Raw genomic sequence first — 14,778 nt, 5'->3', positions numbered from 1 at the left:
CTTCTTAATATTATGAAGAATATTTTATGTACTAATAAACTTGATAAAAGAAATGAGCAAAATTCAAATATAATTATTATCCAAAGAATTAAATTCCATGGCATATTTGCATTTACAATGCATTTAACTATAGCATATATACATCTTATTGATGTATATTATTGTCTACTTAGTATTTATGTATGAGGAATATATAACTTAACACAATTAATGCCTTTTGACATCAGAAGAAGCTATATTATTCATTCAGCATTTGCCTGGCTACTTACCATCTATGTTTTTGGTAAAGGAATTTTGATGTACAGGAAAATACCATAAAATATTTAGAATAAATTAAAATTACTTAAGAAAGCATATATTTCAAATTCTTAAAATAAATTGCTTTGTATATCTTGATCTTTACATATCACATTGTTCAGTGAAAAATACATAAAATAAATTTTAGCAGAATATTGATATCCTACACTGTGATTCAATTTTTAAAAGAAAAAACAATGTTTTCTGAAACATGGAGGGATTGCTTTAAGTTCCTTCTGAACAATTTAAGAGTACATTTATTGAGTTGTCCATGAAGAGTGCACTTCCATGATTAACAGATGGAGCAGCATGCTGTGTTGCAAAGTGTCCTCCTTGGAGCCAGTCATGTAATCGCATAGTAAGAGGAGCTGGGATTACCTATTAATTTTTTGTGAACTTCGAATTGGGAGCACCAACACTCAGATTTTGAGAAAAATCCAGTATAAAGTTTAGTGAATTTAGTAAAGGCAAATTTGAATGATATGGTATAACTTAGCTATGTGAAGTTGTAATCACAGTTTTGGATAACCAGAAACAAGTCAACCACATGTGCAGTCTATGTTAACAAAAATATACTGAAGAGGCAGAATCAGAAGGACCAAGAACAATGTCAGTTTGGAAAGAAACTTGAGGTTTTAGAGACAGAATCATTTAAAAGTAGAAGAAAAGTAAACATTTAAAACACATACACACATGTGCGTGCACACACACACACACACACACACACAATTTATCTGATTTGCTAATAGGGAATGGAGCATGATTGACATGGGAAGCTTGGTCAAGGGTAAGTATGAGGCAATGAAAGCAAAGGAAACTGTGAAACACCCACAGTGGATTTAGTGGAGACCAGAGAAGAGCTTAAAACCAGAGTTGAAGAAGAGTCTCAAGTCCCAGATCATGTCTGTTGAATAATAGGAATCCCAGAAATATAACAAGCAGATGGAGAGGACAGACAAGGTGGTCCGTGTTAAATCTGAGTCTGGCAGTGCCCTGGGGCTTTAGAAATCTGTGTGTCTTTAACCTGATTTCCATATTCCTAGCAATCTAGAGAACCAAACTAGAATGAAATAGGATATAAAATATACAGTGTATAATTGAACACAAGAGGAAACAACAAAAGAGTTACAGTAGGGATGTAAGTCAAGAGAAAAAATATGGGACTCCCTTCAGTCAGACACTGGCTATAACCAGGATCAGCAAGACAGAATACACAAAGGTGATTTTTTAGTATCCTTCTCATGAAAGTGACACGGAAAAAAATGTAGCTCCTGAATCGGAGATGATGTAGGTTAACTCCACTCAAACCCATAGAAGAAATTCTCTTATTTCAAATTACTTTCATTTGCAGAGGCAACATTGACACTTACATTGAGCTGAGGAAATCTCAAACTGAGACAAATCAAAATATTTTTCACATACCAATGAAGAAATCACAAGCCACAGTAAAAAGAATCTCCTCCTTCAGAGTAGTCAAGAATGGGAAGTTTTGGGGAAGATGAAAGTAGGCAAGTCTGAAGAAAAAGAAAGGAAGATAAAACAGGTGGGCAGGAAACTCAGTACTCTCCCAGTACTCCCCCACAGAGAGAACTGACATAAGATAAAGAGAGCAGGCTTTGAAGGTTGCCAGTCACGTGAAATCATAGGACATCAGCAAGAGACCCTGGGAAACACACGGAATTGTGGAAGTCTCATGACAGGAAAATAAAAGGACATATTGCAAGTCACATCAACCTAGCATCATAGCCAGAATACTGGATACATAATAAATAAATGAATCTTACGAAACATTTTTAAAGGACTTCCAGTTTTACCAGTGCCTGGGATGAACCACTCCCACAGGTCTCAGTACACAAATCCCTTGGGAGAGAGAGCTGGACTCTCAGAAGTACAGATAATCCTGAGAGCTCAGGGGAGACAGCCACTTCTGCTTACATTCCTGGCCCAAGAGGAACCCGGGTGATGCTTTCTGTGCCCTCTGGGTGCAGGAATCTAGGAGCAGTCAGGGGCAGGGACCTTCCAATTTTTGCCTAAACTAGGAGCACGTAAACACCTGAAAGTAGAGGTCAGAAAAATTCTGCTCCAAGCAAACCGCCTGGAAGCTTTAGGACACAAAAATTCAGAAGCAGCTCTCTGTTCCCAGATCCAGCTTAAAAAAATAGGTTTACAGGAGTGCTGAAACACAGGCTTACAGGAGAGTCAAGCCACTGTCAAGCAAGACAAACTAACACCAGAGACAATGGGATGGTGAGAGGCAAGCACAGAAACCTAAACAACAGAAACCAAGAATTCTTGGCATCATCAGAGCCCAGTTCTCCGAGCAAAGCAAATAGTGGATTTCAAACACACCGAAAAAGGTAGATATGGATTTAAAATCACATCTCATGATGATGATAGAGTATTGTAAGAACAACATAAATAACTCCCTTAAAGAAATACAGGTCAACTCAGGTAATCAGGTAGAAGCCCTTAAGGAGGAAACACATACATCCCTTAAAAAATTACAAGAAAACACAACCAAACAGATGAAGAAATTATACAAAACTATCTAGGATTTAAAACATGAGAATAGAAACAATAAAGAAATAACAAGGGGAGACAACCTTGGAGATAGAAAACCTAGGAAAGAGAACAGGAGACAGAGATGGAAGCATTACCAAGAGAATACAAGAGATAGAGAGAGAATCTCAGAGACAGAGATACCATAGAAAACATTGTCACAACCATCAAAGATAATAGAAAACACAAAAGGCTCCTAACCCAATATATCCAGGAAATCAAGGACACAATGAGAAGATCAAACCTAAGGATAATAGCTATAGAAAAGAGCAAAGACTCCCAACTTAAAGGGCCAGTAAATATATTCAACAAAATTATAGAAGAAAACTTCCCTTCAACGGGGGTTCCATTCTCACTTCAGTGGTTTAATGATGGTATTCGCCTATGTATTTGCTGTATTCTGGCTGTGTCTCTCAGGAGAAATCTACATCCATTTCCTGTCAGCTTGCACTTCTTTGCTTCATCCATCTTATCTAGTTTGGTGGCTGTATATGAATGGGCCACACGTGGGACAGGCTCTAAATAGGTGTTCCTTCTGCCTCTGTTCAAAATATTGCCTCCCTATTCCCTGCCAAGGGTATTCTTGTCCCCTTTTAAAGAAGGAGTGAAGAATTTGCATTTTGGTCATCCCTCTTGAGTTTCATGTGTTCTGTGCATCTAGGGTCATTCAAGCATTTGTTGTAATAGCAACTTAACAATGAGTGCATACCAGTGTGTTTTTCTGTGATTGGGTTACCTCACTCAGGATGATATTTTCCAGTTCCACCATTTGCCTATGAATTTCATAATGTCATTGTTTTTGATAACTGAGTAATATTCCATTGTGTAGATGTACCACATTTTCTGTATCCATTCCTCTGTTGAAGAGCATCTGGGTTCTTTCCAGTTTCTGGCTATTATAAATAAGGCTGCAATGAACATAGTGGAGCATGTGTCTTTGTTATATGTTGGAGCATCTTGGGTATATGCCCAAGAGAGGTATAGCTGGATCCTCAGGTAGTTCAATGTCCAATTTTCTGAGGAAACTCCAAACTGATTTCCAGAATGGTTGCACCAGTTTGCATTCCCACTAACAATGGAGAAGTGTTCCTCTTTCTCCACATCCTTGTCAGCATTTGCTGTCACCCGAGTTTTTGATCTTAGCCATTCTCACTGGTGTGAGCTGAAATCTCAGAGTTGTTTTGATTTGCATTTCTCTTATGAGTAAAGATGTTGAACATTTCTTTAGGTGTTCCTCAGCCATTTGGCATTCCTCAGCTGTGAATTCTTTGTTTAGCTCTGAACCCCATTTTTTAATAGGGTTATTTGTCTCCCTGCGGTCTAACTTCTTGAGTTCTTTGTACATTTTGGATATAAGGTCTCTATCTGTTGTAGGATTGGTAAAGATCTTTTCCCAATCTATTGGTTGTCATTTTAGCTTCAGTACCTGGTATCTGTCTAGGAAATTGTCCATTTCCTGCAGATTTTCAAGTTTTGTTGAATATAGGCTTTTGTAGTAGGATCTGATGATTTTTTGAATTTCCTATGGTTCTCCATTCTTTCTCCCTTTCCATTTCTGATTTTGTTAATTTGGACACTCTCTCTGTGTCCTCTCATTAGTCTGGCTAAGGATTTATCTATCTTGTTGATTTTCTCAAAGAACCAACTTTTGGTTCTGTTGATTCTTTGTATGGTCCTTTTTGTTTCTACTTGGTTGATTTCAGCTCTGAGTTTGATTATTTCCTGCCTTCTACTCATCCTCACTATATTTGCTTCTTTTTGTTCTAGAGCTTTTAAGTGTGATGTCAAGCTGCTGATATATGCTCTCTCCTGTTTCTTTCTGCAGGCACTCAGAGCTCTGAGTTTTCCTCTTAGCACAGCTTTCAGTGTGTCCCATAAGTTTGGGTATGTTATACCTTCATTTCAATTAAATTCTAAGAAGTCTTTAATTTCTTTCCTTATTTCTTCCTTGACCAGGTTTTCCTTGAGTAGAGCTTTGTTCAATTTCCATGTATATGTGGGCATTCTTCCCTTATTGTTATTGAAGACCAGTTTTTTGCCGTGGTGGTCTGATAGTACGCATGGGATTATTTCTATCTTTCTGTACCTGTTGAGGCCCGTTTTTTGACCAATTATATGGTCAATTTTGGAGAAAGTACCATGAGGAGCTGAGAAAAATGTTATATCCTTTTGCTTTAGGATAGAATGTTCTATAAATATCTGTTAAGTCCATTTGGCTCATGACTTCTCTTAGTCTGTCTACATCTCTGTTTAATTTCTGTTTCCATGATCTGTCCATTGATGAGAGTGGGGTGTTGAAATCTCCTACTATTATTGTGTGAGGTGCAATGTGTGCTTTGAACTTTAGTAAGGTTTCTTTTATGTATGTAGGTGCTCTTGTATTTGCAGCCTAGATATTTAGGATTGAGAGTTCATCTTGGTGGATTTTTCCTTTGATGAATATGAAGTGTCCTTCCTTATCTTTTTTGATGACTTTTAGTTGAAAATTGATTTTATTTGATATTGGAATGGCTACTCCAGTTTGCTTCTTCTGACCATTTGCTTGGAAAGTTGTTTTCCAGCCTTTTACTCTGAGGTAGTGTCTGTCTTTGTGTCTGAGGTGTGTTTCCTGTAGGCAGCAGAATGCAGGGTCTTCATTCTGTATCCAGTTTGTAAATCTATTTCTTTTTATTGGCGGGTTGAGTCCATTGATGTTGAGAGATATTAAGGAATAGTGATTGTTGCTTCCTGTTATATTCGTATTTGGATGTGAGATTATGTTTGTGTGCTTTTCTTCTCTTTGTTTTGTTGCCAAGACAATTAGTTTCTTGCTTTTTCTAGGTTGTAGCTTGCTTCCTTATGTAATAAAAATAAAGAAAAAGAAAAAGCTACAACAGATAAAAGACCTCAGGAATGTACATCTAATTGACACTACATTGCATTAATTGATAGCTACACTTTTGCAGACTGTGCCTATGAAAGTCCTGAAAAAGAAGGGCTTCCTGTTTAAGCTGCAGTAACTTTTCTGACTATGGATCATTGTTCCTTCTGTGGCAGATTTTTATTTTTTCTAATCCATTTATGATGATTGTCTCAAAGTAACCTCCAGCTTTCCTGACAACTCCTCACTCTCTCTCCTGCTAAGAACTGTTGCTGTTTGTTTTATTTTAAAACCTTCTGCTGCCATATCAACCACTTCCACCTCCAGATCCATAGCCACGACCATAGGGACTGCCTGAGCTTCTTCCACCAAAACTGCCCCTCTTCATGTGTCCATAATTAGATTGTTGCTCTACACTATAATTTCCAAAGTCATTATAGTTCCTACCACCACCATAGTTACCTCCACCAAAATTTCCTCCTTCATTTTAACCATCATATCCTCATCCTCCACCAACATATCCACCACCTTGGTTTCCATATCCTGGTCCACTACCTCTATAACCTCCTCTACTACTCTAACCAGGACTACCATTATAGTTGCAACCATCACCTCCAAATCCATTATACCTACCATCACCACCTCCATAACTGCCTCTGCTGCCACCACTTCCACCTCCTCTTCCACCAAAGTTTCCTCCATGACCAAAGTTTCTTCTGCCATGACCAAAGTTTCCTCCACGTCCCATAAAGTTGCTAGATCTACCTCCACGACATCTCTGTGATCGAACAGACGGCATCTCTTGTTTAGAAGGGGCCTTTTTCACGTCACAATTATGCCTATTAATAGTGTGGCATTTCTGAACAACAATTTTATCAACTGTGTAATGATCATCAAAAGTTACAAAAGCAAATCCTCTCTTTTCCCCACTCTGCCTGTCTTCCATAACTTCTTCTTTTTTTATTAACTTGAGTATTTCTTATATACATTTCAAGTGTTATTCCCTTTCCCGGTTTCCGGGCAAACATCCCCCTCCCCCCTCCCCTTCCTTATGGGTGTCCCCCTCCCAACCCTCCCCCCATTGCCGCCCTCCCCCCATAGTCTAGTTCACTGGGGGTTCAGTCTTAGCAGGACCCAGGGCTTCCCCTTCCACTGGTGCTCTTACTAGGATATTCATTGCTACCTATGGGGTCAGAGTCCAGGGTCAGTCCATGTATAGTCTTTAGGTAGTGGCTTAGTCACTGGAAGCTCTGGTTGCTTGACATTGTTGTACTTTTGGGGTCTCCAGCCCCTTCAAGCTCTTCCAGTTCTTTCTCTGATTCCTTCAACGGGGGACCTATTCTCAGTTCAGTGGTTTGCTGCTGGCATTCGCCTCTGTATTTGATGTATTCTGGCTGTGTCTCTCAGGAGCGATCTACATCCGGCTCCTGTCGGTATGCACTTCTTTGCTTCATCCATCTTGTCTAATTGGGTGGCTGTATATGTATGGGCCACATGTGAGGCAGGCCCTGAATGGGTGTTCCTTCAGTCTCTGTTTTAATCATCTTTGCCTCTCCCTTCCCTGCCAAGGGTATTCTTTTTCCTCATTTAAAGAAGGAGTGAAGCATTCACATTTTGATCATCCGTCTTGAGTTTCATTTGTTCTAGGGATCTAGGGTAATTCAAGCATTTGGGCTAATAGCCACTTATCAATGAGTGCATACCATGTATGTCTTTCTGTGATTGGGTTAGCTCACTCAGGATGATATTTTCCAGTTCCAACCATTTGCCTACGAATTTCATAAACTCGTTGTTTTTGATAGCTGAGTAATATTCCATTGTGTAGATGTACCACATTTTCTGTATCCATTCCTCTGTTGAAGGGCATCTGGGTTCTTTCCAGATTCTGGCTATTATAAATAAGGCTGCGATGAACATAGTGGAGCACGTGTCTCTTTTATATGTTGAAGCATCTTTTGGGTATATGCCCAAGAGAGGTATAGGTGGATCCTCAGGCAGTTAAATGTCCAATTTTTTGAGGAACTTCCAGACTGATTTCCAGAATGGTTTTACCAGTCTGCAATCCCACCAACAATGGAGGAGTGTTCCTCTTTCTCCACATCCTCGCCAGCATCTGCTGTCACCTGAGTTTTTGATCTTAGCCATTCTCACTGGTGTGAGGTGAAATCTCAGGGTTGTTTTGATTTGCATTTCCCTTATGACTAAAGATGTTGAACATTTCTTTAGGTGTTTCTCAGCCATTCGGCATTCCTCAGCTGTGAATTCTTTGTTTAGCTCTGAACCCCATTTTTTAATAGGGTTATTTGTTTCCCTGTGGTCTAACTTCTTGAGTTCTTTGTATATTTTGGATATAAGGCCTCTATCTGTTGTAGGATTGGTAAAGATCTTTTCCCAATCTGTTGGTTGCCGTTTTGTCCTAACCAGAGTGTCCTTTGCCTTACAGAAGCTTTGCAGTTTTATGAGATCCCATTTGTCGATTCTTGATCTTAGAGCATAAGACATTGGTGTTTTGTTCAGGAAATTTTTTCCAGTGCCCATGTGTTCCAGATGCTTCCCTAGTTTTTCTTCTATTAGTTTGAGTGTGTCTGGTTTGATGTGGAGGCCCTTGATCCACTTGGACTTAAGCTTTGTACAGGGTGATAAGGATGGATCGATCTACATTCTTCTACATGTTGCCCTCCAGTTGAACCAGCACCATTTGCTGAAAATGCTATCTTTTTTCCATTGGATGGTTTTGGCTCCTTTGTCAAAAATCAAGTGACCATAGGTGTGTGGGTTCATTTCTGGGTCTTCAATTCTATTCCATTGGTCTATCTATCTGTCTCTGTACCAATACCATGCAGTTTTTATCACTATTGCTCTGTAATACTGCTTGAGTTCAGGGATAGTGATCCCCCCTGAAGTCCTTTTATTGTTGAGGATAGCTTTAGCTATCCTGGGTTTTTTCTTATTCCAGATGAATTTGCAAATTGTTCTGTCTAACTCTTTGAAGAATTGGATTGGTATTTTGATGGGGATTGCATTGAATCTGCAGATTGCTTTTGGTAAAATGGCCATTTATACTATATTAATCCTGCCAATCCATGAGCATGGGAGATCTTTCCATCTTCTGAGGTCTTCTTCAATTTCTTTGCTCAGTGTCTTGAAGTTCTTATTGTACAGATCTTTTACTTGCTTGGTTAAAGTCACACCGAGGTACTTTATATTATTTGGGTCTATTATGAAGGGTGTCGTTTCCCTAATTTCTTTCTCGGCTTGTTTCTCTTTTCTATAGAGGAAGGCAACTGATTTATTTGAGTTAATTTTATACCCAGCCACTCTGCTGAAGTTGTTTATCAGCTTTAGTAGTTCTCTGGTGGAACTTTTGGGATCACTTAAATATACTATCATGTCATCTGCAAATAGTGATATTTTGACCTCTTCTTTTCCGATCTGTATCCCCTTGATCTCCTTTTGTTGTCTGATTGCTCTGGCTAGAACTTCAAGAACTATATTGAATAAGTAGGGAGAGAGTGGGCAGCCTTGTCTAGTCCCTGATTTTAGTGGGATTGCTTCAAGTTTCTCTCCATTTATTTTAATGTTAGCAACTGGTTTGCTGTATATGGCTTTTACTATGTTTAGGTATGGGCCTTGAATTCCTATTCTTTCCAGGACTTTTATCATGAAGGGGTGTTGAATTTTGTCAAATGCTTTCTCAGCATCTAATGAAATGATCATGTGGTTCTGTTCTTTCAGTTTGTTTATATAATGGATCACGTTGATGGTTTTCTGTATATTAAACCATCCCTGCATACCTGGGATGAAGCCTACTTGATCATGGTGGATGATTGTTTTGATGTGCTCTTGAATTCGGTTTGCCAGAATTTTATTGAGTATTTTTGCGTCGATATTCATAAGGGAAATTGGTCTGAAGTTCTCTTTCTTTGTTGTGTCTTTGTGTGGTTTAGGTATAAGAGTAATTGTGGCTTCGTAGAAGGAATTCGGTAGGGCTCCATCTGTTTCAATTTTGTGGAATAGTTTGGATAATATTGGTATGAGGTCTTCTATGAAGTTTTGATAGGATTCTGCACTAAACCCATCTGGACCTGGGCTCTTTTTTGTTGGGAGACTTTTAATGACTGCTTCTATTTCCTTAGGAGTTATGGGGTTGTTTAACTGGTTTATCTGTTCCTGATTTAACTTAGATACCTGGTATCTGTCTAGGAAATTGTCCATTTCCTGAAGATTTTCAAGTTTTGTTGAATATAGGTTTTTATAGTAAGATCTGAGATTTTTTGAATTTCCTCTGAATCTGTAGTTATGTCTCCCTTTTATTTCTGATTTTGTTAATTTGGACGCACTCTCTGTGTCCTCTCGTTAGTCTGGCTAAGGGTTTATCTATCTTGTTGATTTTCTCAAAGAACCAACTTTTGGTTCTGTTGATTCTTTCTATGGTCCTTTTTGTTTCTACTTGGTTGATTTCAGCTCTGAGTTTGATTATTTCCTGCCTTCTACTCCTCCTGGGTGTATTTGCTCTTTTTGTTCTAGAGCTTTTAGGTGTGCTGTCAAGCTGCTGACATATGCTCTTTCCTGTTTCTTTCTGCAGGCACTCAGCGCTATGAGTTTTCCTCTTAGCACAGCTTTCATTGTGTCCCATAAGTTTGGGTATGTTGTACCTTCATTTTCATTAAATTCTAAAAAGTTTTTCATTTCTTTCTTTATTTCTTCCTTGACCAGGTTATCATTGAGTTGCGCATTGTTCAATTTCCACACATATGTGGGCATTCTTCCCTTATTGTTATTGAAGACCAGTTTTAGGCCGTGGTGGTCCGATAGCAGGCATGGGATTATTTCTATCTTTCTGTACCTGTTGAGGCCCGTTTTTTGACCAATTATATGATCAATTTTGGAGAAAGTACCATGAGGAGCTGAGAAGAAGGTATATCCTTTTGCTTTATGATAGAATGTTCTATAAATATCAGTTAAGTCCATTTGGCTCATGACTTCTCATAGTCTGTCGACATCACTGTTTAATTTCTGTTTCCATGGTCTGTCCATTGATGAGAGTGGGGTGTTGAAATCTCCCACTATTATTGTGTGCGGTGCAATGTGTGTTTTGAGCTTTAGTAAGGTTTCTTTTACATATGTAGGTGCCCTTGTATTTGGGGCATAGATATTTAGGATTGAGAGTTCATCTTGGTGGATTTTTCCTTTGATGAATGTGAAGTGCCCTTCCTTATCTTTTTTGATGACTTTTAGTTGGAAATTGATTTTATTTGATATTAGAATGGCTACTCCAGCTTGCTTCTTCTGACCATTTGCTTGGAAATTTGTTTTCCAGCCTTTCACTCTGAGATAGTGTCTGTCTTTGTCTCTGATGTGTGTTTCCTGTAGGCAGCAGAATTCAGGGTCCTCGTTGCGTATCCAGTTTGTTAATCTATATCTTTTTATTGGGGAGTTGAGGCCATTGATATTGAGAGATATTAAGGAATAGTGATTATTGCTTCCCGTTATATTCATTTTGGATGTGAGGTTGTGTTTGTGTGCTTTCATTCTCTTTATTTTGTTGCCAAGACGATTAGTTTCTTGCTTCTTCTAGGGTATAGCTTGCCTTCTTATGTTGGGCTTTACCATTTATTATCCTTTGTAGTGCTGGATTTGTAGAAAGATATTGTCTAAATTTGGTTTTGTCATGGAATATCTTGGTTTCTCCATCAATGTTAATTCATCAATGTTTTGCTGGATACAGTAACCTGGGCTGGCATTTGTGTTCTCTTAGGGTCTGTATGACATCAGTCCAGGATCTTCTGGCATTCATAGTTTCTGGCGAGAAGTCTGGTGTGATTCTGATAGGTCTGCCTTTTTATGTTACTTGACCTTTTTCCCTTACTGCTTTTAATATTCTTTCTTTATTTTGTGCGTTTGGTGTTTTGACAATTATGTGATGGGAGGTGTTTCTTTTCTGGTCCAATCTATTTGGAGTTCTGTAGGCTTCTTTTATGCTTATGGGTATCTCTTTCTTTAGGTTCGGGAAGTTTTCTTCTATGATTTTGTTGGAGATATTTACTGGTCCTTTGAGCTGGGAGTCTTCACTCTCTTCTATACCTATTATCCTTAGGTTTGATCTTCTCATTGAGTCCTGTATTTCCTGTATGTTTTGGACCAGTAGCTTTTTCCGCTTTACATTATCTTTGACAGTTGAGTCAATGATTTCTATGGAATCTTCTGTCTTCCATAATTTCTATAGTTTCAATCTTCCCATACTTTTCAAAGTAGTCTCTCAGATTATGTTCTTCTGTATCCTCTTTAATACCACCAATAAAAATCTTCTTTGCCAGTAAACAGACAACAGGCTTTACAGAATCCTCTCTCCAAAAGGTCTCTTTGGTTCCACCACACATCCATCAACCTTGTGTGGCCGAGCACACATTGCAGCATCCACCTCTTTGACACAAGAGTAGGTCACAAAACCAAAGACTCTGGAACGTTTTGTTTGAGGATCTCTCTCATTACCACACAGTGTGTAAGCATGTCCCATTGCTCAAAATGTTCTCTTAAGCTATCATCTGAGGTTTCAAAACTCAGACCACCAATAAACAGCTTGCTCAGCTGCTCTTGTTCCTTTGGATTGTGGCCCTCCATTTTGAGATCAGACTTGCCTCTTCCAACTCAAGTTCAATATGGGACTGAGAGGAAGAGCACATGGATGTTTTAATTTAAGGAAATCCATGAAATTAATCCACTATGTAAACAAACTAAAAGAAAAAAAAGTCATGATCATCTCATTAGATGTTAAAGAATATTCAATATTGAGAAAATTCAATACCCTTTCATATTAAAAGTCTTGGAAAGATTAGGAATTCAAGGCCCATACTTAAGCATAGTAAAAGCATTTGACAGCAGACCAGCAGCTAACATGAAACTAAATGAAATGAAATAAAATGAGGGACTAGACAAAGTTACTCACTCTCTCCCTATCTAGTCAAAGTAGTACTAGAAATTCTAGCCAGAGCAATTGGACAACAAAAGGATACAAATTGGAAAGGAAGAACTGGAAGGAAAATATCACTGTTTGGTGATAATATGATAGTATACATAAGTGACCCCCCAATAAAATCCACAAGAGAATTCTTTCAGCTAAGAAACAACTTCAGTAATGTGAGTAAATACAAAATTAACTCAATCAGTAGGTTTACTTTATTCAAAGAGTAAATGGGCTGAGAAAGAAATTTGGGAAATTACACTCTTTACAAGTTATAAATAATATAAAAATCTTGGTCTAATCTAACTAAGCAAGTGAAATATCTGTATGACAAGAACTTCAAGTTTCTGAAGAAAGAAATCGAAGATCTCAGAAAATGGAAACGTTTCCCATGCTCATGGAATGGCAGGGTTAATATAGTAAAAATAGCCATTTTGCTGAAAGAAATCTACAGATTCACTGCAATCCCCAACCAAAATCCAACTTAATTCTTCACAGAAATAGAAAGAACAAGTCGTAAATTTGCCTGTAGTAACAAAAATCCAGGATATCAAAAACAATTCTCAACAATAAAAGAACTTCTGTGGGAATCACTATCCTTATTCTCAAGCTGTACTATAGAGCAATAGTGATAAAAACTGCATGGTATTGGTACAGAGACAAGCAGGGAGATCAATGGAATAAAACTGAAGACTCAGGAAGGAACCTCCACACTTCTGGTCTCTTGATCTTAGACAAAAGAGCCAAAACCATCCAATGGAAAAAAAGACAACATTTTCAACAAATGCTGTTGCTTCAACTGGAGGTCAGCCTGTAGAAGAATGCAAACTGATCCATTCTTACCTCTTTCAACAAAGTTCAAGTGCCAGTGGATCAAGGACCTCCACATAAAACCTGATACATTGAATCTATTAGAAGAGAAATTGGGAAAGAGCCTTGAACAGATCAGACCAGGTGAAATTTTCCTGAACAGAAAAACAATGATACAGGTTCTAAGATCTACTATAGGCAAATGGTATCTCATAAAATTGAAAAGCTTCTGTAAGGCAAAGGACACTGTCATCAGAACAAAATAGCAACCTACATATTGGAAAGATCTTTACCAACTCTTCTATCTATCATCTCATAAATGGCTAATATCCAATATATATATATATATATATATATCAACCCTCAATAGACTCCAGAGAACCCAATAACCCTATTCAACAATGAGATATAGAGATAACCAACAAATTCTCAAGTAGCACCTAAAGAAATGTTCAATATCCTTAGTCTTCAGGGAAATGCAAATCAAAACCATGAGATTCTACTGCACACTAGTCAGAGGGGCTAAGTTTAAAACCCCAGGTGACAGCAGATGCTGGCTAGGAAAGATGAACACTCCTCCATTGCTTGTGGGATTGCAAGCTGGTACAACCACTGTGGAAATCAGTCTACCAGCTCCTCAGAAAACTGAACATAGTACTACCTGAGGACCACTCCTTGGCACATACCTAAATGAGAATATAACATGTACTAATCTCATAGCAGTCTTATTTGTAATAGCCAGAAGATGGAAATAACACAGATGTCCTTCAACAAAGGAATGAATAGAAAATTCATACATTTACACAATGGAGCATTACTCAGCTATTTAAAACAATGACTTCATGAAATTAGCAGGCAAATGGAGGGATCTAGAAAATATCCTTCAGAGTTATGTAACCCAGTCACAAAAAACAGACATGGTATATATTCACTAACAAGTGGATATTAAGTAAAATGCTCAGGATACCCACAATATTTTGGAAGACCAAGGTGTGGATGCTTCAGTCCTACTTAGAATGGTAAATGAAATAATCATGGGAGGTAGATGGTGCAATGGACTTGGGTGGAAAAGAGGAGAAGGGGGAAAATGTGGGGCAGAATCAAGTATCGAGGAGATGGGGGAGATACAGAAAGGGTCAGGAAAGTGAACAGAGGCATGCAGCAATGCGGGATAGGGAACTGGAGGTTGCCACCAGAAAGTCCCACATGCCAGGAAACAAGAAGCTCTCAGGACCCAACAGGGGTGACATTAACTAAAATACCTAGCAAATAAAGAGAGAACCTGCAGACA

General features: G+C 38.4%; 1 pseudogene; it reads right to left on the bottom strand.

Moving 5' to 3' along the window:
• Window positions 1-6,002: 6,002 nt before the first annotated feature.
• Hnrnpa1-ps48 (heterogeneous nuclear ribonucleoprotein A1, pseudogene 48) lies at window positions 6,003-12,337 on the bottom strand (annotated as a pseudogene).
• Window positions 12,338-14,778: the final 2,441 nt, after the last annotated feature.

This window comes from Rattus norvegicus, chromosome 5, assembly GCF_036323735.1.
Source record: "Rattus norvegicus strain BN/NHsdMcwi chromosome 5, GRCr8, whole genome shotgun sequence".
Taxonomy (NCBI): Eukaryota; Metazoa; Chordata; class Mammalia; order Rodentia; family Muridae; genus Rattus; species Rattus norvegicus.
Note: the sequence above shows the minus strand (reverse complement) of the source record. Positions and strands in the feature narration are given on the sequence as shown.